Here is a 19,718-nt window from a genome sequence, read left to right on the forward strand (position 1 = left end):
TTTATGAATTTTGAAAAGTACAGCAATAAAGCTTTAAAAAAGGCCAAAAAGTTTCAACTTGTCTTTGTCTATGCTAGGAATAAAATGTAAAGTATCTCACTGAGTTAGGCTGACCATACACAGAGCAATTGTTTTTCCTGCAACCAGGTTGCAGAAAAGACATTTGCTCAATTCCCCTATCAACACAGACAGTGTTGATGTGGGAATCCCTCCTGCCAGGCCATTGTCTTCTGGCGGTTGGGCAAATCAAGCAGTCCCCACCAGGAGAAGACAGTGATTATTGCTAGTGGCTATAGCACCCGCTAGCGATAATCGCAGGTACAATCTGGCATGCTGGTTGTACCCCAGTTGATCTGTTGATCACCTTGGTACATTTAGCCTGCCCATACACAATTTGAGTCTCAGCTAGTTTCTGCTAAATCGTCTGAGATCCGAACCGTGTATGACCGGCCTTAGCCCATGATTCTCTGAGTCTGCACAAATATAGTTGTGAGATGTTTGCATACAATACTTTACCTTTAAGGCATTATTAACCACTTCAGCCCCAGAAGAATTTACCCCCTTCCTGACCAGATCACTTTTGCTCCCAAACAAAATTGACGTCCTTTTTTTCCCATAAATAAGGCTTTCTTTTGGTGGTATTTGATCACCCCTGCGGTTTTTATTTTTTGCGCTATAAACAAAAAAGAGCAACAATTGTGAAAAAAACGCATTCTTTTTTACATTTTGCTATAATCAATATCCCCCAAAAATATATAAAAAACGATTTCTTTCCTCAGTTTAGGCCGATATGTATTCTTCTACATATTTTTGGTAAAAAAAAATCACAATAAGCGATTGATTGGTTTGCACAAAAGTTATAGCATTTACAAAATAGGGTATAATTTTATCGCATTTTTATTAATATATATTTTTTTGTTAAATGGCGGCAATCAGCGATTTTAATCATGACTGCGACATTATGGCGGACAAATCTGACATTTTGACACATTTTTGGTACCATTGTCATTTATACAGCAATCAGTGCTATACAAATGCACTGATTCCTGTGTAAATTACACTGGTAGTGAAGGGGTTAACCACTAGGTGCCAGTGTAAGGGTTAAGTGTGTCCTGGGGAGTGTTTCTAACTGTGTGAGGCATGGCTGTGTGTGACACGTCACTAATCTCTGTTCCGATCACAGGGAGCAGAGATCAGTGACACTGTCACTAGGCTTGTTTACATTAGCATCTCCCCGTTCTTCCTCTCTGTGAGGCGATCATGGGTATCCCCATGGCAATTGAGTCCATGGGACCCGCGACCTGACTCACAGAGCTTGCCTCGGGCATGCGCGTGCACCCCCTGGCCATCTCTTAAAGGGCCACGTACAAGTACGTGATTCTGCCTGTACGAGCCCTTCTGCCGACGTATATCAGCGTGAGGCAGACGACAAGCCATTGAACCTCAAATGAAAAATGCAATATATTGCAGCTTAGCAATCATTAGATGTTTTCAATTTTAGGCCCTCTTCCTCTGTTTTTTACCTGGTGGCCCAGCCAGTAACAAGTGCCTACCCTCTTGATAAATGAGCACTGGGACACCTTTGGACAACACACTTTTTTGGGGAGGGGAAGTGTTAAATGTACTAGTAGATTTAGTTACGCTAACAAATTAAAGCTAAGTTCCAGCTCATGTTTTACAAGCAGTTACAGCATTTTTTTGGGGGGGGGGGGGGGATAATGGTTTTACATAAATAAATAAATAAATAAATAAAAGCTGATCATTGTAAGTGGTAAATGGTCATCCTACAACTGCAAGAGGGTTGTTCTTTTGAAAAACAACATACTCCAGATCACCAGGTGAAAATAGAAAAAAAGAAAGCCTAAAAAAAACAAATGCAGCCATCACATCTAATGCCGCGTACACACAATCAGAATTCTCATCGGAAAAAGCTCTGATGGTTTTCCCGACGGAATCCCGACGAAATTCCGCTCAAGCTGTCTTGCCTACACACGGTCACACCAAATTCCAATCATTTAGAACGCGGTGACGCACAACACGTATGACGGGACTAGAAAAAGGAATTTCAATAGAGAGTAGTCAATAGCTTCCGTCTCGTAGTTGAATCTCAGCATGCGTGATTTTTGTCGTGTCGGAATTGCATACACATGATAGGAATTTCCATATGGCGGAAATTCGGACAGCTAAATTCCGATGGAGCATACACACGGTCACATTTTCCGATGAAAAGCTCTCATTGGTCTTTTTCTGGCCGGAATTCCGATCGTGTGTGCGCGGCATAAGGGTTAGTAAGCTGCAGTATAATAAATATTTGGTGTTGGGTTTAATACAGTTTTATGAATGAAGGTTATTACATGTACCGTAGTTTAAACTGTTTTGGCACGCTATATTGCAATACGGTATTATATCCTTAAAGTGCATAAAAGTGTACTGATACATTCCAAGTAGCAGTCTGTATAGGAATCTATAGCTATACTGAGCAACTCACTGATGGATGAAATAGCTATGAATTCTCCATAAGACAAACGTCTATCCTATTGATTCACATTTTCCTCTTCCCTCCATAGCAGAAGATGCAATTATTCACAGATTCGAACTTTAATGGAGTTGACTAATGTAAATACAGTACAATTGTATCTACTGTTCCAAGCTATTTAACCTGGAACTGTGCTTAAAATGTAACTCCTTTAGAAATATTTCCCAAATAGAGTACTGGACTCACATCATCAGGTCGGACCCCATATTAATTCAGCGCTAGGCTTTGTTTGGAGGTAATTCTGTATAATCAGAGCTGAAAGTTGCATCTATTTAGTAGTCAAGTCAAAAGTCAAGATTATATATGCTGCATCCGGATATGGAATAGTTTAGTCTTTAAACCCAATCCCAAACTGTGATTTAGCTTTGCATATTAAAAACCGAGCTCCAGAAAACACCAATATTGGTAGTTGTGTACTACTTAATTTTTTATTTTATTTTTTAAATGCAACAAGTGTAAGCTTCTTAATTTAAAGCAGAATTAAACTCTCTCAAGTAACATTATCTATTGTTAATCCTTATGTTGCTAGCCTTATTAAATCGATAAGAAGATATCATATTTATTTGTTTTAATTTTTTTTTTTTTTTTTTTACGTTTATTCAGCTGCTTCCTGGTTTCCGGCCTAGGTCAAATGGGCATTTTGTTTTACTTTCTTCTGCAGGAGCGGAGGAGGGACTTTTGCCTCCTGCTTGCCTTGCATGCCTGAGCTAAGGGCAGATCGATCCCAGCAAGTAAATGCTACAAGAATCATCTTCCCTTACTAGGGTTGCCACCTTTCTAGGATTCACCTGGACAGTTTGGGTTTGGAATCATGTGTCTGGGTTTCAGACTGTCTGAGACCCGGACACATTATTTAGACTGGACTATGGCTTCCCAGCAGGATTGCTGGCTGCAGTTGTCTCAGCTGAGAGTGTCTGTTACACTCCTTCACACTGCCCAAAGCCAGCACCAACAACCTCATACAATCTGCATACAAATTTAAGCACTTAAGTCCTGGACCAGCTAAAGGACCAGGCCCCTTTTTGCGATTCGGCACTGAGTTGCTTTAACTGACAATTGCGCGGTTCTGCGACGTGGCTCCCAAACAAAATTGGCATCCTTTTTTCCCCACAAATAGAGCTTTCTTTTGGTGGTATTTGATCACCTCATTTGATTCCGCTATAAACAAAAATAGAGCGACAACTTAGAAAAAAATTCAATATTTTTTACTTTTTTCTATAATAAATATCCCCCAAAAATATATAAAAAACTTTATTTTTTTCCTCAGTTTAGGCCATATGTATTCTTCTACATATTATTGGTAAAAAAAATCGCAATAAGCGTTTATTGATTGGTTTGCGCAAAAGTTATAGCGTCTACAAAATAGGGGATAGTTTTATGGTATTTTTATTAATAATTCTTTTTTTACCAGTAGTGGCGGCGATCAGCGATTTTTATTGCGACATTATGGCGAACACGTCGGACAATTTTAACACATTTTTGGGACCATTGGCATTAATACAACGATCAGTGCGATTAAAAATGCATTGATTACTGGCAGTGAAGGGGTTAACACTAGGGAGCAGTGTAGGGGTTAAATGTGACCTAATTTGTGTTTTTTTTAACTGTAGGGGGCATGGCTTGGCATCACTGATCGTTGTTCCCTATGACAGGGAACAGACGATCAGTGACAAGCTCACTAGGAAGCACGGGGAGAGGTTTGCTTAGGCCGCGTACACACGCGGGGACTGTTCGGCCAACTTTGTCCGCTGAACAGTGTTTCGGCGGACAGTCCGCCCGTGTGTGGGCGTTCAGCGGACAGTTTCAGCGAACAGTCCGCTGAACAAGGTTTTTCGGAATTTCCGAAAAACTGTCCGCTGAAACCTTGTTTCAGCGAACAGTTCCCTCCTGTGTAGGCTTGTTCGACAAACTAAGTTCCGCGCATGCTCAGAAAGGATTTACACGCCGAAAGTTATAATGCAGTGTATAGGACGTCGTATTTTTCGTCCCGTCGTACGTGCCGTTCACGTCATCGCGCACGGTTTCAGCAAACTGTTCGTACGTCGTGTGTGGCCATGTCCGTCCATGCTAATTTTGAGCGGACTGTTTGCCGAAACTGTTTGACGGACAAAGTTGGCCGTACAGTCCCCGCGTGTGTACGCGGCCTTACACTTACCTCTCCCCGTTCTTCAGCTCTGCGGCCCAATCGTGGGACACCGGCTGCGATTGGGACCGTGGGTCCCGCGGCCACGATCACAGAGCTCAGGACCGGGTCGTGAGTGTGCCGGTGGCAGCATGTGCGCGACCCACGTCTGGGCTCTGAAAGGGCAACGTACCTGTACGTGCTTGTGCCCAGCCATGCCATTCTACTGACTATATCGGCGTGAGGCGGTCCTTAAGTGGTTAGACTCTTAAGGTTTGGCCTCATATTATATGCTATTGGTAAATCTGAAGACAGAAATCTACATAAAATCTAACAGTGTGTATAAACACACACTTCCCTGTAGTCCTAACACTGACCTACTTGAAACACTACTAACCTTACCACTAACCCTACCAACTTTCTTACAACCCTATCACTAAGCCTACAACTAACTCTTCCCTTAACCATAACACTAGCTCTTCTTAGCGCCAAGCCTACAACTAACTCTTCCTGTAACCATATCAGCAACCCTACCAATAACATTCCCTGCATTCCCAACACTAACCCTTTTAATACCACTAACAATAATCCTACCACTCACCTTTTATGCAGCCCTGTGTATGGAATCTGTATGACTGACCGTAATAAGAGGTTTATCCTGAGTAGGTCCATAAATGGTTTGTCATGGTCAGAGGATGGTAGATGGTGCATGTTGTTAAAGTGTGTAAGGTCCACAGAGATTAAACATGCATTAGATAGGGTTATTAATATAACTGGGATACAGTAAGGGTTTTGTTAGGGCTGCATAAAAGGCCAGTGGGATTATTGTTAGTGGCATTGAAAGAGTTAGTGTTGGGAATGCAGGGAATGCTATTGGTAGGGTTGCTGATATGGTCCATGGGAAGGGTTAGTTGTAGGTTGGTCTTAAGGTTATAGTAAGGGTTAGTGGTAGGGTCTCAAGTAGATCAGTGTTAGGACTATAGGGAGGTTTGGTTTAAGGGTTACAAGTAGGTTAGCGTTAGGATTACAGGGATGGTTATTGGTAGGGTTAGTGTTATGGTTAAGGAAAAAGTTAGTTGTAGGCTTAGTGTTAGGGTTATAAAAAGGTTGGTAGGGTTAGTGGTAGGGTTGGTAGAGTTTCTAGTAGGTCAGTGTTATGCAGGCCATACATGGTCGAATTTCAAACAAATTTTCTTTTCAAAATCAGAAAGTTCGTTTTTTTTTGTGATCCGATCATGCCACCATTGATTCGGCCGACCAAGCCTTCAATTTCACCTCATGTTGCTAGAGAAAAGAATTTTCGTGACCGGGAATCTTCTTTTCTCTCCGTAAATTTTCTTTTCTTATTACATTTCTTGCACGATTCTCTCATCATTGATTAGAATATCGTTCGTTTTTTCCAAAAATTTGATTTCTGCACGAAAATTGGCTGTTGCTGCAGCCTACTAATGGTGTGAAATTCATATGAAAATTCTTAGATACAATTTTCGAAAGAAAATTCTTTCGAAATTCGAACCGTGTATGGCCGGCATTAGGATTACAGGGGAGTTTAATATAAGGGTCACAAGTGGGTTAGTGTTAGGATTACGGGGATGGTTATTGGTAGGGTTAGTGTTATGGTTACAGGAAGGTTAGATAGCAGGGTTATGGCTACAGGGAACATCAGCGTGCAATATAGTCTTAGCCGTTGTACACACGGTCGGACATTCCGATGGAAAATGTCCGATCGGACCGTGTTGTCGCATAATCCGACTGTGTGTGGGCTCCATCGGACTGTTTCCGTTGCAATATCTGACGGACAAAGTTTTAGAGCTGGGCTATAAAACTTTCCGACAATATGATCCGATCAGACTTTGTCCGATTGTGTGTAGAGAATTCCGATCGGACAAAATGCCACGCATGCTCAGATCAAATTCCTAGACCAAAGCTATTGGCTACTAGCCTAAACGTAGTCCCATCGTAACGAAATAACGTTATCATGTTACGTACGATCGGATTTTCCAACAACTTTGTCCGACCATGTGTATGCAACACAGGTTTCGGACAAAATCCGTCAGACAAAATCCGACAGCTTTTGTTGTTGGAATGTCCGACCGTGTGTACAAGGGCTTAGGGTTACAGCGAGAGTTGGTGTTAAAATATAACTCAAGGCAAAACTTATTTTTTCATTTTGGATAGAGTAGAGATGTATCAGAACATCATTTAAACATCACGTCATTTAAAGTGAAAGTAAAAGAAAATCCAAAATTTTGGCTTGTCCCCAGAAGAGTAATAGAAGGAAATCTTCTAATGGAGATGCTAGTCCTGCTGACCAGGGGGTCCCCAAGAGATTCCCTTAATTTGCAGGGATTTCCTCTCACTTCCTGCGTTGGCTATTGGACAGAAAGTGAAGGTAAATCTCCCTAATGGGACAAAGAGGGCAAAAATAAACCTTACAGGGGTTATAACCCTTGTTCTAGCCAAGATGGAAAAAATGTTTTGCCTATAGTTCATGCACTGTCACTCCAAAATTGTTGATATCCATGCACAAATAGATTCTGGTATATCAAAATGCCTGAACATGTTGGGGTCACTGTGGTCTTGATGTTTTTAATAAGAAACAGCTGCTTTCCGCTTCCTCTACCCTTTAGAATTACCTTTTGCAACTGTCTCCAGAGCAGCAAATTACAAGCTTCCCCTTTGAAATCACCATACAGACTAGTTAAATTAAACATTTTTTTTTTTTTGTTTCTGCACATTCACTTGTTATAATAATATATTCTACTGATACATTATGCAGAACCACGTTCTAATCCTTGATAAATCCACAGCCAACAAGACATAAATGTAACAAAACACCCAAAAATAAAAAATTTTCTCTCTGTCTGCTAATCCTCTAGCATACGCAGTTTATGCACACTGGGACCGGATGGAGCGGTGACATTGATCCCAGAATCCTTTGAGAAAATCACTAGAGAACAAATTAATAGCATCCTGGTTATGTTTCTTCTTACAAGAACATGTTGCAAATAAAGTAAGAGAAAGACCTGCAGAACTTCAAACAAAACCGTCAAGCAAATTGGGTCCTTCAAAAAAAAAAAAAAAGAAGAAATGAAAAAGAATATGTTGTAGATAGTAAACCAATTAAGGGCAGAGTTTGTGCTGAATCTTTGTCTAGAAGGCACATTAAGAACATTCCATTTATCTGCTATATAGTTCCATCTATTAGTACTGCATGACTGGTAATGGTATAAACAGATCTCCTGTACGTATTAACTATATATTACCAAGACAGGTTGGATTGAATGCCAATATTATTATAGTATTATTGCCTTTTCTATTTAGAGATTGCCGTTGTGTTCATTGTTTTTTAAAATAAGGTATATAGTACACGCATGTATAATGATAACAATACAGGGCATATTGAATGAAGGTTCTAATTGTTAGATAGAGCTTACAGTTAAAGATCATAGTTTTTCCTTTGTGTATATTCTGGATACAATTTTTACCCCAGAGGTAGCACACCACCTCTATCCCTCTAGCACCAATCCTACCTATGAGGTTGATCCTTGTCTCCTCTCTATATCCTGGAGGAATCCTAAAACTCCATGAAAGCTCAAAGCTTTATACTAAGTGCTCCTAAAAATAAAACTTGTTCACTTTCTATAGAAGGCAAAATAACAGTTCTACATGCACAGTACACAGCCGTAATAATTTACTGATGTCTATATGTAGGATCTTTCTGGCAGAAAGATCCTTAGTAAAATGCTCCATAAAGACCATACATATACACATATAAACATGCATATGTGTGTACATGCAAAAAAAATGTTTTCATCCTCTCCAAGTTGCCAGTGTTGCAATACACGCTTGTATACGCACATATACACATGTATGTGTGTAAATTACTGCACTCAAACATAAACCTTTCTGTTTTTATTTTACAGCTGTAAACTAATTGCTGTATTAATGACATTTACACAACTGTGGGCATTGTTCCATAGACAACAATGCACCTGTGTCCAGAAAAAAAAAAAGAATATGGTGTTTTTTTTTTACCCGTGTGCAAGAAGCCTAATGCCACGTATACACGATCAGACTTTCCGGCAGACTTGGTCCGGTGCAATTCGTTCGTGTGTGGGCTTCAGTGGACTTTTTCTTCCCAAAAGTCTGGCAGACCTAGAAATAAGACTGGCTTCAAATTTGTCCGCCAGACTCAGCTTTTAGCGGACAATCCGTTTGTCTGTGTGCTAGTCCGATGGACTAAAACCGACTCTAGGGCAGCTATTGGCTACTGGCTATGAACTTCCTTATTCTGCATGATCACGTTCAAATCCGTCTGACTTTTGGAGTGATCATGTGTGGCCAAGTCCGTTCGTTTGAAAGTCCGGCGAACCTCAGCTGCAAAGTCCATTGGATTGTCCGCCGGACAAAGTTCGTCGAAAAGTCCAGTCGTGTGTATGCGGCATACGTGTTTTGCACTTTCATGAACTTTCTAATTCTTTGTTAGAGTCCCAGTGAAAGCTTGAAACTTACATTGGCAATGCATGTGACAGCATCTGAACCTGGTGATTGGCTGCTTGGCAGTGTAGTATGGGAGACAGTTAAGGGTACCTTTCATACCTGAAAGTACTGGGAATTTCTTGGGTGTCTGGAGGCAAACCAAGGAGGCAATGAAGTGCAGAACGGTAACTACAACTTGAGTAATGTGCCCACTTCTTGTATCACGGTGACGTGATTGTTTATGTTTTTTGGGATTGTATTCAATATGTGCAAAGAGCGATTACACAAATACTTATAATATTTAATTTATTATTTAATAATACCACTTATTAAACGTAATGACAAATACAGATAATATTAGAAAATTTAGCAATAATACTTAGCTAAAGATGCTGTTTCACCACAGAGTCCCCCCATGATGGCGTGGCCAGATAATCAGACAAATGCATGCCTAATGGCTGCTCTGTTATGAGATTAAGGTCTTACAAGTTTTGGCTATAGATGGTAATATAGAACTTGAATGTAAGGAACTGACCAACCATGAAGAAGAAAGTGGGCTCGGTCACATCCTATTCAGTTAACAATAACATTCATTTGAAATAAGGTAAATCCATGGTTATGTCCTTATATGGCCTCCCTAATCAAGATTTGGGGACTTAGGATTCATTCTACCACAATATTAATAAGGAAATATTTAATATGCAATTTCGAATTTGACTTTGCCTCCTATCTATTGGCATTATAGAAATTGCCTTTAGACATATTTTAGAAGTCACGTAATAATGATAATCCACATATCTCTCATGGCTGTTTTTTGTTAAGGTGCTGCAAGGAGACTATTAATATTCTATAAATGTATACCTTAAAATGGAACTGAATTCAAAAAGTAAAGAGTTGTTGAGTTATAGGGAATAGTGGTAATGGTGACAAAGCAGAAACAATTATCTTTTATGTGGAATTCCAGTTGAAAAATAACAGAGCCTGTTCTGGACACTTTGGTGTCTATAGCCTCGTAGCTGAATTTCTGCAGTGTAAGAAATAAGGCGTTTCTGCCTCTGACTGCTAGCCTCAGGAGATTTGAAGTGATATTGGATGATGTCACTGCTGTGCTGCTCACTGTTCTCCTTGCTGGAGGCTCTGACACAGGGAGACAATGCCTGGCCACTATCAAGATGGCTGACTCCACACAGAGACACAGTGTAGAAAAATATGCATTTTAACCAAAGTGGGTACCAAACAAAAGTTCCCAGAGTTCAAAATGGTATTCTATTGATTCTGCAAATGACAACAGAAAAAACACCAGGTATCAAACTCGTTTCGGGAGCTCAGCACTCCCCCTTCATCAGGACTCTAAAATATACTAAATATTTGTTGGAACAAGAGCAAAGCTCCTGGAAAACATAAATCCAAATTGAGAGGCTAATCTTTAAAAATGTGCCTTTGTCTTGCCTTTTTAAATATTAGCCACCTGATGAAAGGGGAGTGCTGAGTCCCCTGGTGTTTTTTCTTTTTTGTTTGTTTTCATTTGCGGAATCTATAAAATACCACTTTGAATTCTGGGAACTTTTATTTGGTGCTATCCTTGGTTGAAATGCATATGGACTTCCCAAATTGGGTGACCTCTGGTATGCCCCAGTTTTGTGGAGGGCTAGTGAACACAATCTATCTGGATTTATAAGGACTTCTCTCAATATATATCAGGGATTTGTAGCTAGTGCGTCATCTTCAGCTCTCTTTAGGACACCATATAACAAGGCATAGTAAGTCATTAATGGGGAAGAATCAGCAGCATGGAAATCATAGGTGATACTGGTAACTACTCCTTTGCTGGGGGGTCAATTGTAGCTGATAGGGATCTACAGTTGAGGAAGTTGAGAAAGGGGTCTATTGTTGCTGGCTGCTGGATGGTCAATTGATGCTGTCTGCTGGGTTGGATCTATCTTTGCTGGAGGTATTTTGCTGTGGGGGTCTTTTGTTGTTGGGAGAGATCTGTTGTTGCTGGAGGGTCTACTGTTGCTGGTTGCAGGGAATCTAGTTTACTGCTTTTATGACATGTGGTTCTGTATTCTCTAAAAGAGACAGCAGTGGGTGGTGGGTAGGGGTGGAACTATAGGACAGTGCTCAGAGGTAGGTAGACAGTGGAGACAAGGAGTGAAGGGGATGAGTATCTGCACCTTTTCTCTGAAAAAAAAGCCCTGATCATGCTTCATGTTTCTGCAGGCATACTAGTGAAACATTAATATTGACTAATTGTCCTGGGTTACTCTGTAAATTTCTCATTGTGCGATTAAACATCTATATTTGCTATTTTATATTTTCTATAGGAGGCAATGGCCTAATTCGCATCAAACATTTTGTAAAAGTAGCAGTGGCAACATTGGTAGAAGATGGGGGAAATGGCTCATGTTGAATAGTTGATATGATATATTCTATTTATGGTCTAGTTGTCCTTTAGCTGTAATGTCAAGAATAGCTCAAACCAAGTGTAACATGTAAAAAAACCCTCAATCCAACATATTGAAGTCAGCCACAAAATGGTATTGAAGTTAAGCAGATCCAGATGTTTATTCATCGTTTCAGATCCCAGAGGAGGTTTTGTCAGGAGTCACCAGTGAATCTTGGCATTGGCTCCTCAGGGAACTCAAAGCTCAGATATACATCTCTGTCTGTTTACATTTAATATCACTGTGCGGTTGCCCTTCGCTATATAGAATGTCTGCTTCATCATACAAGACTAGGAGAACTACTAATATGACTGCAGAACTGAAGGTGACTTGTGGAATTGTGTTTTTTTAATGACAGTCTTAAATTACTTATAAAATATATGTTTTTAATACTATTTTACAGTGGCATATTAATTTCCTAAATACAATATTTTTGGTCTCTTTCTTTGCCTATTTGCTTTCAATGTGCTGCATCCTTTGGGCCCATTCATTTATTCCCCTTGCTGATTGCCTTGGGTGATCTGTCGACAGATAGGGCACCAATGTCGACAAGCAAAATGACTGCTAAAATCTCACAGACCTGAATGTAACTACCAATTATGCATTGCCTAAGGAATATAATAATAAAACCGTAAATGTGATATTTCCCAAACATTTACTGCAGGGTGTACAGTATATTCCAGCTGCTTGTGTTACAGTGATTGATTCACCTGCCGTATATGTACTATAGGGATGAGCCGAACACCCCCCGGTTTGCACCAGAACCTTCAAACAGACCAAAAATTTGTACGAACTTTAGAACCCTATTAAAGTCTATGGGACTCGAACATTCAAAATCAAAAGTGCTAATTTTAAAGGCTAATATGCAAGATATGCAACAGACAACACCAGAAATAAGGGGTATCTTCAGGTGTATACTGTGCTGGAGGCACAAAACACCCACTTTAACTCCTGCAGATGCCTGTATTAGAGAACATCAGCAATAAAGGGTATATACAGGTGTATGCTGTGCTGTGCTGGAGGCACACAACATCCACTAATTCCTGTAGATGCCTGTATTAGAGAACACCAGCAATAAAGGGTAGATACAGGTGTATACTGTGCTGGAGGCACACAACACCCACTTTAACTCCTGCAGATACCTGAGAAAAGAACACACTGTCCCTGCCTATCTAGCTCATTCCCTGCATGCCAGAACACACTACACAAGGCCACCGCGCTGGCGGCCTTATATAGTGTGGGGCGTGTACTAAACCCCCTGAGCTATAATTGGTCACAGGCATCCTGCCTGTGGCCAATTATGGCTCTCCTCGCTGCCGGCGCTGTGATTGACCAAGCATGCGGGGTCACAGTGCATGCTTGGCCAACCATGAGCCAGCAATGCACTGCGATGGCGTAGTGCATTGTGGGCCACACAAATTTGGTGCGAACGGTCCACAAAATTCTGAATTCGATGAACGGCCGATGTTCGAGTCGAACACCGAGCTCATCCCTAATGTACTAATAAACCTCTAAGTGTATTAACCACAAAACATGATTATGTATGCTAAAAGCTTATGTTATAAATAATCAGGCTGGTCTTAGGTTACATGAAATCCTGGGTGACTCTAGTATGCAACCTTTTTTTTTTTAATCAGAAAGTAAAATTAAAAAAAAATTGTATGTTCCCCAAATTAGGATTAGTGTTTTTGGGCACACTTGAAAAACCTTCCCTTGCCACAATATCCCTGTCTAACTTCAACTCTGGACTAGATTTTGCTTCCATGAAAGCTGTAGTGAGCTGGGAGCTACATAAGTTAATGCATTGGGCTTCACTCCAATCATTTCTCATGGGTAGAGGATGAACATCTTTATTGGCCCCTTCTCTCATGGTCCCCAGTTAGTGGATGAACATTTTTATTGGTCACTCCTCTCATGGTCACCTCTAAGAGGATGAACCTAGGTCATTGCAAACAATAGTTGAGGTACAGTATGCAAACTACTGAACGTTTTTTACACAAGTTTAATAGATTTAGCCGACTCCTGGAAAAGTATGGAAAGTCATCATGAAACTAAGGAGCAACCTGTGGTTAGTATTGACTAAGGCAATGCTTGTAAAAAAGATAGCCCACTGTGTAGGCAACAAACCCTACCACACGTCTTCTTCTCAGTCATCAACAATTTTGCTGGTATGGCCATTGGCAAGCTGAAGGTCTCAAGGCTTAGTGAGAAATTTGTTTCATGTGGCCCTGAGATGACACCACCCGAGACGAAATTGTACCTTTCCAGATGGTAGAAATGACCCTGTTGGGAATGTATCATTTCTCCTGTATGTTGAGGAATCACACACAGATCATTGCGTTTTCTTCATTAGCCACTGGGGGAACTGGGAACTGTACATCTGCAATTTAACCAAATGCATGGTACACTTTCTAATCAATGCTTTAATCCATGCCTGGTGTTCTGGACAAATATCCTGGAAATGAATAGTTTGCTTAAAAAGGAATCCAGACATGAGAATGCTGTTACAGCATAATTTCCCCCTAGACAAGTTGATCATGTGACTTCCTGTGTCTTTTTTACTTTCACTGTCTTGTTCAGTTTTCATACAGAACAACAGAATGGCAAGCATAGTGTATGCAGTGCATTTTGCTAAATAGTTTTAATAAACAAGTACTGGAACAAAGCTACACAGTTGTGTTGCTTCGGGCCAAATTTTATTACAGTATGAATATTTTAGATGTAATATAAACACCAATAACGTCATGTTTATACAATATTCGTGATGCTTAACAATGATCCAGGAAAGCAGTCTTTGAAGCCAAACACACCATAAGTGCCGATTTGACACTTTAAAGAGCTACCAGCGATTATGTAAAATTTCCCTTTTTGCCCATAAGCCTATATATACATTTATTGAAAAACTGCAAAACAGAGCCTGCCAAAAAAGTCTTGCCCATAAGCCTATATATACATTTATTGAAAATGTATTGAAAAACTACAAAACAAAGCCTGCCAAAAAACAAACAATGATGCTACTTTTGTTAGCTTGTCTTTCAAAATCTTAGCACCCTAATCGTTGCTTCCCTAAATAACAATTACGGTAGACTGTTCTGGGAACAAGCCTGCTGAGAGATCTGACTTTACTGGTTGCATACTTGTTTTGAATTAGGGACTCGCTAAGTGATATAACAAATATTAAAATTAGCTTGCACTCCTAGGCCTCTTGCACAAACTCAGTGTTTTTAGGCATACAGGTAGTGGCATCACTTGTGGGGGGGGGCAGGGGGGGCAAAGACCCTCCGAAATAATCCTGTGCCCCCCATGTGCCCCCAATTAAATTAAACTGACATTGAGAGCATGGGCGTCCGCAACTCAGGGCCGATAATGGGCAGAAATGGGGATTATTTAACCATTTTCAGGTGCCGGAGGAGTGATCTACCACACTGCATCTCCTGACAAATTAAAGTCCCGGGCCTCTAATATATATCTATGCTGAGGCAGGCTAGGGCTTTAATTTAATTCTTGGGGACACAGTGCAATAGATCACTCCGCCGGCATCCGAAAGTGACCTGTATGTCCCATACCACGTTGCCCAGCTTGGTTCTCAAGAAGAAAAGACACCATTGGTCCCTGGCTCTCGGCTTCAGAAGAAGCACTGCACCCAATTCTTGGGCCCCAGATAGGAGAAGTTGGTCGGACCAGGCTTGGAGGGAGACAGGATTGCCACCTGTCTTGATTCCTTCCCCCCCGTGATGGCTCCCTGCAGCTCTGATAGCTTACCTCTGTCCTCTCCTTTCAGCAGGTGTGGGAAAGGGGGAGTTTGCCACTCAGCACAGAGCATTTCCCATTCATTCACTGTGAAATGCAGCTGAGGCTTCAGAGAAAGGGATTGGGGAGTCTGTCCTCTGTCCTTTTCTCTGTCTCAAAAGTGAGATATTAGGGGTCTGTTTAGACCCCTAATACTTCACCAAAGCCCCCAAACAGGGCTACCGGTCCCTCCATGAACCTGTGAGATATAGGTGTTACATCTTTAGATCTCAGGGGTTCATGCTGGGACTTGTAGTCCTTCAATTTTGGATGGCGTCACATCCAAAGATCTGAGGAGTTAATGCTGGAATGTGTAGTCTTTCATGTTTGTTTGGGGGATGTGCCCCCCAAAAAGTGAAAGACTACAGGTCCCAGCATGAACCATTTAGACCTGAGATGTGACCCGCCCCCCTCCCCTAATAGAGGGGGTAGGACTCAGGTAGGTCAGTGTAATATCAATGTAGTGGACAGGTAGGTCAGTGTATTGGTCAGCATAGGAATCAGGTAGGTCAGTGTAAGGGTCAGTGTAGGGATCATGTAGGTCAGTGTAGTGGAGAGGTAAGTCAGTGTAGCACAAGTCAGGTAGGATAGTGTAGTGGTCAGTGTATGAATCAGGTAGGTTGGTGTAGTGGAGAGGTAAATCAGTGTACTGTTCAGTGTAGGAATTAGGAAGATTAGTGTAGTGGAGAGGCAAGTCAGTGTAGTAGTCAGTGTAGGAATCAGGTAGGTCAGTGTAGGAATCAGGTAGGTCAGTGCAATGTTCAGTATAGAAATCAGGTAGGTCAGTGTAGGGGTCAGTGTAGGGATCAGGATAGACAGGTAGGTCAGTGTAGGAATCAGGTAGGTCAGTGCAATGGTCAGTATAGAAATCAGGTAGGTCAGTGTAGGGGTCAGTGTAGGGATCAGGATAGACAGGTAGGTCAGTGTAGGAATCAGGTAGGTCAGTGCAATGGTCAGTATAGAAATCAGGTAGGTCAGTGTAGGGGTCAGTGTAGGGATCAGGATAGACAGGTAGGTCAGTGTAGGAATCAGATAGGTCAGTGTAGTGGAGAATAAAACAAAGGTGAATTTGTAAAAAGACCTCTAGAGTGCATTCTATTCTTGATATATATATATATATATATATATATATATATATATAATTTTATAGTTGCCCCCCCCCTACTTTTGTCCCTGTCCTTCCATGTGTTCCCCCTAAATATGAAAGCTAGAGACGCCACTGCATACAGGAGGTGTTGTGTTGTCTAAATGCAGCCGATTGTTTTCAATGTGCCTATACACATATCAATGTATAGATGAGTAAAAAATAAATCTGAGTTGCTCGTTATTATTTTACATGCGTATGCTCAGAAAATTTTAATTTGAAAAGGTTAAAATTGCACTCTGGGAGCTAAAATTTACTACTCGTGTACGTGCATGCGCACAAATACCCACTAAATAAGCACAAGAAATTCCGTCCAGGTATACTGATGTTCAAACATCAGTACCATGTGCAAGTATCCAACTTTTGTAACTCTATCATGATGGGTTTCCATAATTTAAAACAGAAATTTAGACAAAACAAATATTGCTTAAATACAAAAGATGTGCATTCTTAGCCCTTGTACACACGATCGGAGATTCCGACAGAATGTGTCCGATCGGAGCGTTTTGTCGGATATTCTGACTGTGTGTGGTCTGCATTGGACTGTTTCCGTCGGAATATCCGTCGGACCAAATTTTCCAACTTGCCGGAAATATTTTCCGCCAAAATGCTCCGATCGGACATACTCCGATCATGTGTAGAGAATTCTGATCGGACAAAGTGCCAGGAATGCTCAGATCAAATTCCTACATCAAAGCTATTGGCAACTAGCCTGAACATAGTCCCATCGTAACGAAATTACGTCATCACATTCTGAAAGATCGGATTGTCCAACCATGTGTATGCAACAGTTTCGGACAAGATCCGTCTGACAAAATCCGACGGATTTGGTTGTCGGAATCTCCGACCGTGTGTACAAGGGCTAACTTGCGCCTTTGTCTATGTCCTCCAGATCTGTGCAGTAATCCAGAATGAAACAGCTCCTACACTATGCTTATATGTGGGAGTTTCCTATAATAAAGACTAGTCCCTGCAGTCGCTCTCTCCATGTGCAGGGTGACTGGTCTTGCATCCCTCTCCCTGTAGTTTTCTGCAGACAATATGTACTAGATGGTCCTACTGTGTCCTTCCTTATGCCTCGTACACACGGGCCAAATGTGGGGCAGCAGCTGGTGGTTCAACAGAAACCGGCCAACATTTGGCACATGTGTACTGCAGCTGGTTCTGTTGAAGGGTCATGAGCCTGAACATCCACAAAAGATAAAAAGTGTGAGCCAACTCAATATTAAACCCTACAGTCTAAGACTGGGATGCCATTAAAGTTCACGTGCGTGTAAAGGCAGGCGTCGTAATACTTTTGGTAATATAGTGTATATACAGTATATATACTGTATATATTTATCATAGTTATCATTTTTTCACACCAGTTGACATATTTTATCATATTGACATTGAATTTATCAACATGAAAATAATCTACTGTCAAAATAAGACCTCCAGTAGCCTAGGCATTTGGTCACATGATCTCTGTTGAAGTATTTTTTATTTGTATGGATTATTTGTTATGGTATGAATTATCAGTTCTTCATGTATTTATTTGTGGGTAGCGCTGTATGTTGCATTTAATATTTTTTCACCTATTGGCAGCCAGGATTAGCTCTGGTTTTGATTACAACTCGTCTTTAACCTGTTAAGAATGATATGTATGATATTATAAAATTGTACTCTTCATTAATTTTGTTGCTTTTATGTTATTTTGAATTAGTGTTCAAATGTTATTGATTTAAACCTTAAATTATCCTAAATTCTTTTTTTTTTTCAGCTCAAACTTCATGTACCAAGTTACTGAAGAAAAGTCCCTGAATTTTATACAAAATTGGAACATCGTTGTACTCTCTTCGTTGTTTGCCTTCAGCGACTTTGTGAATTTCTACAGTCTGAGCTTTCCACTTTAACGGTAAGTGGGGTTTCCTTAGGTCCCATTGCTCAGGGAGCTAAAAAATGCCATGAAGATTTAATTATCTTCTTTTGTTTCTGTTCTTCCTTTTACCCATCGTTTAGTATTTTTTTTTTTGTTAATTAAATATAAATCTTGGTTCCGGGAATTAACAGACATCATTTATTCATGGGTTACTTACATTTAAATTGGCTTTCCGACCTGACCCTCATTTGGAGTCTCTGATGGCTCTGAAAAAATCTGTGTTTTGGGACATTAAAATCATTTGATTTTGAGGCAATGGAAATTTGATGGTTTTATACTAAAATATGTGTCTCCGGTTACCATTTCTTTACTATCTGCAGGGCTTTGAAGTGAAGCTTTATTTTCCACTGAGCCTTAGTAGTTGTCATGGAAATTGCAAAACCAGTGATTAGTAGAGGCTGCTGGAATAAGGCCTAATATTCGCCTTTTTTGTTTAGGACTGGATGGACCATTGGAGGGTGTGATGGAAGTTATACACTTCATCTTAGATAAATATAATGCGTTTTGGATGGAATTCATAGCTTTGTTTAAACTTACACTCCAGTGAGACATGAACATTTCGCATTTGAACTCAGTACTAAGAGAATATAATTTTCTCCCTGCCACTCATCTTCTGCTCCTGGCCTTTCTACTCAATAAATCCTATTATTTATAAAAATTGATCTGAAATGGAGTCTAAACAAATGCAGGTCCCCATGGTCCCGGGTTTACACAACCAGTTGCAAATTTGAACAGTTTGATGGATTGCATCAAAATTTAGTGGAAGGGCTTGTGTAGATGGAAAAATGCAGCGTGCTTTCAGGTGCATGCAACTTGCATTTGAAATCAATTTGAGAGGCTTCTGAAATCCATTTGAATTCTTGCACAGGTGTTTTGACCTTCATGAGGCTTCCTTGTAAGCTATATCAGAGTGCTTTAGCCTTCATTGCAGGTAGAGTAAAGCAGTGCTGATGGAAACAAACGTCCCCGTACACAGGCCCTAACTGTAAATGAGTCTTTTTGACCTAAGCTGTATCTGCAACAAATTCAGTGAGCTATTATTCCTGTGATGTATACTTCCTGCACATATATTTATTCTGTGTGAATGGGGGCAAAATCAAATGTTCTTAGGTTATTTTCTCTCCAGGTCAAGTGTTATTCAGCCCCCGGAAGATTTTACCCCCTTCCTGACTAGAGTACTTTTTGCGATTCGGCACTGCGTCGCTTTAACTGGCAATTGCGCGGTTGTGCGATGTTGCACCCAAACAAAATGAATGATCTTTTCTTCCCACAAATAGAGC

At 40.6% G+C, this 19,718-nt stretch overlaps 1 protein-coding gene across 5 annotated transcripts in view; it reads left to right on the forward strand.

The window, feature by feature from the left end:
* The window catches only part of ELFN1 (extracellular leucine rich repeat and fibronectin type III domain containing 1), an 808,405-nt gene that overhangs the window by 605,620 nt on the left and 183,067 nt on the right, over positions 1-19,718 (forward strand). For all 5 annotated transcript variants that reach the window (XM_077449130.1, XM_077449128.1, XM_077449131.1 and 2 more), the window contains one exon: positions 18,280-18,414. The gene's annotated coding sequence lies outside the window, so the exon portion shown is untranslated. The remainder of the gene's footprint in view (positions 1-18,279; positions 18,415-19,718) is intronic.

Source organism: Lithobates pipiens, unplaced genomic scaffold (assembly GCF_037356315.1).
Source record: "Lithobates pipiens isolate NorthernLeopardFrog02 unplaced genomic scaffold, aLitPip1_a1.2 Scaffold_22, whole genome shotgun sequence".
Lineage (NCBI taxonomy): Eukaryota > Metazoa > Chordata > Amphibia > Anura > Ranidae > Lithobates > Lithobates pipiens.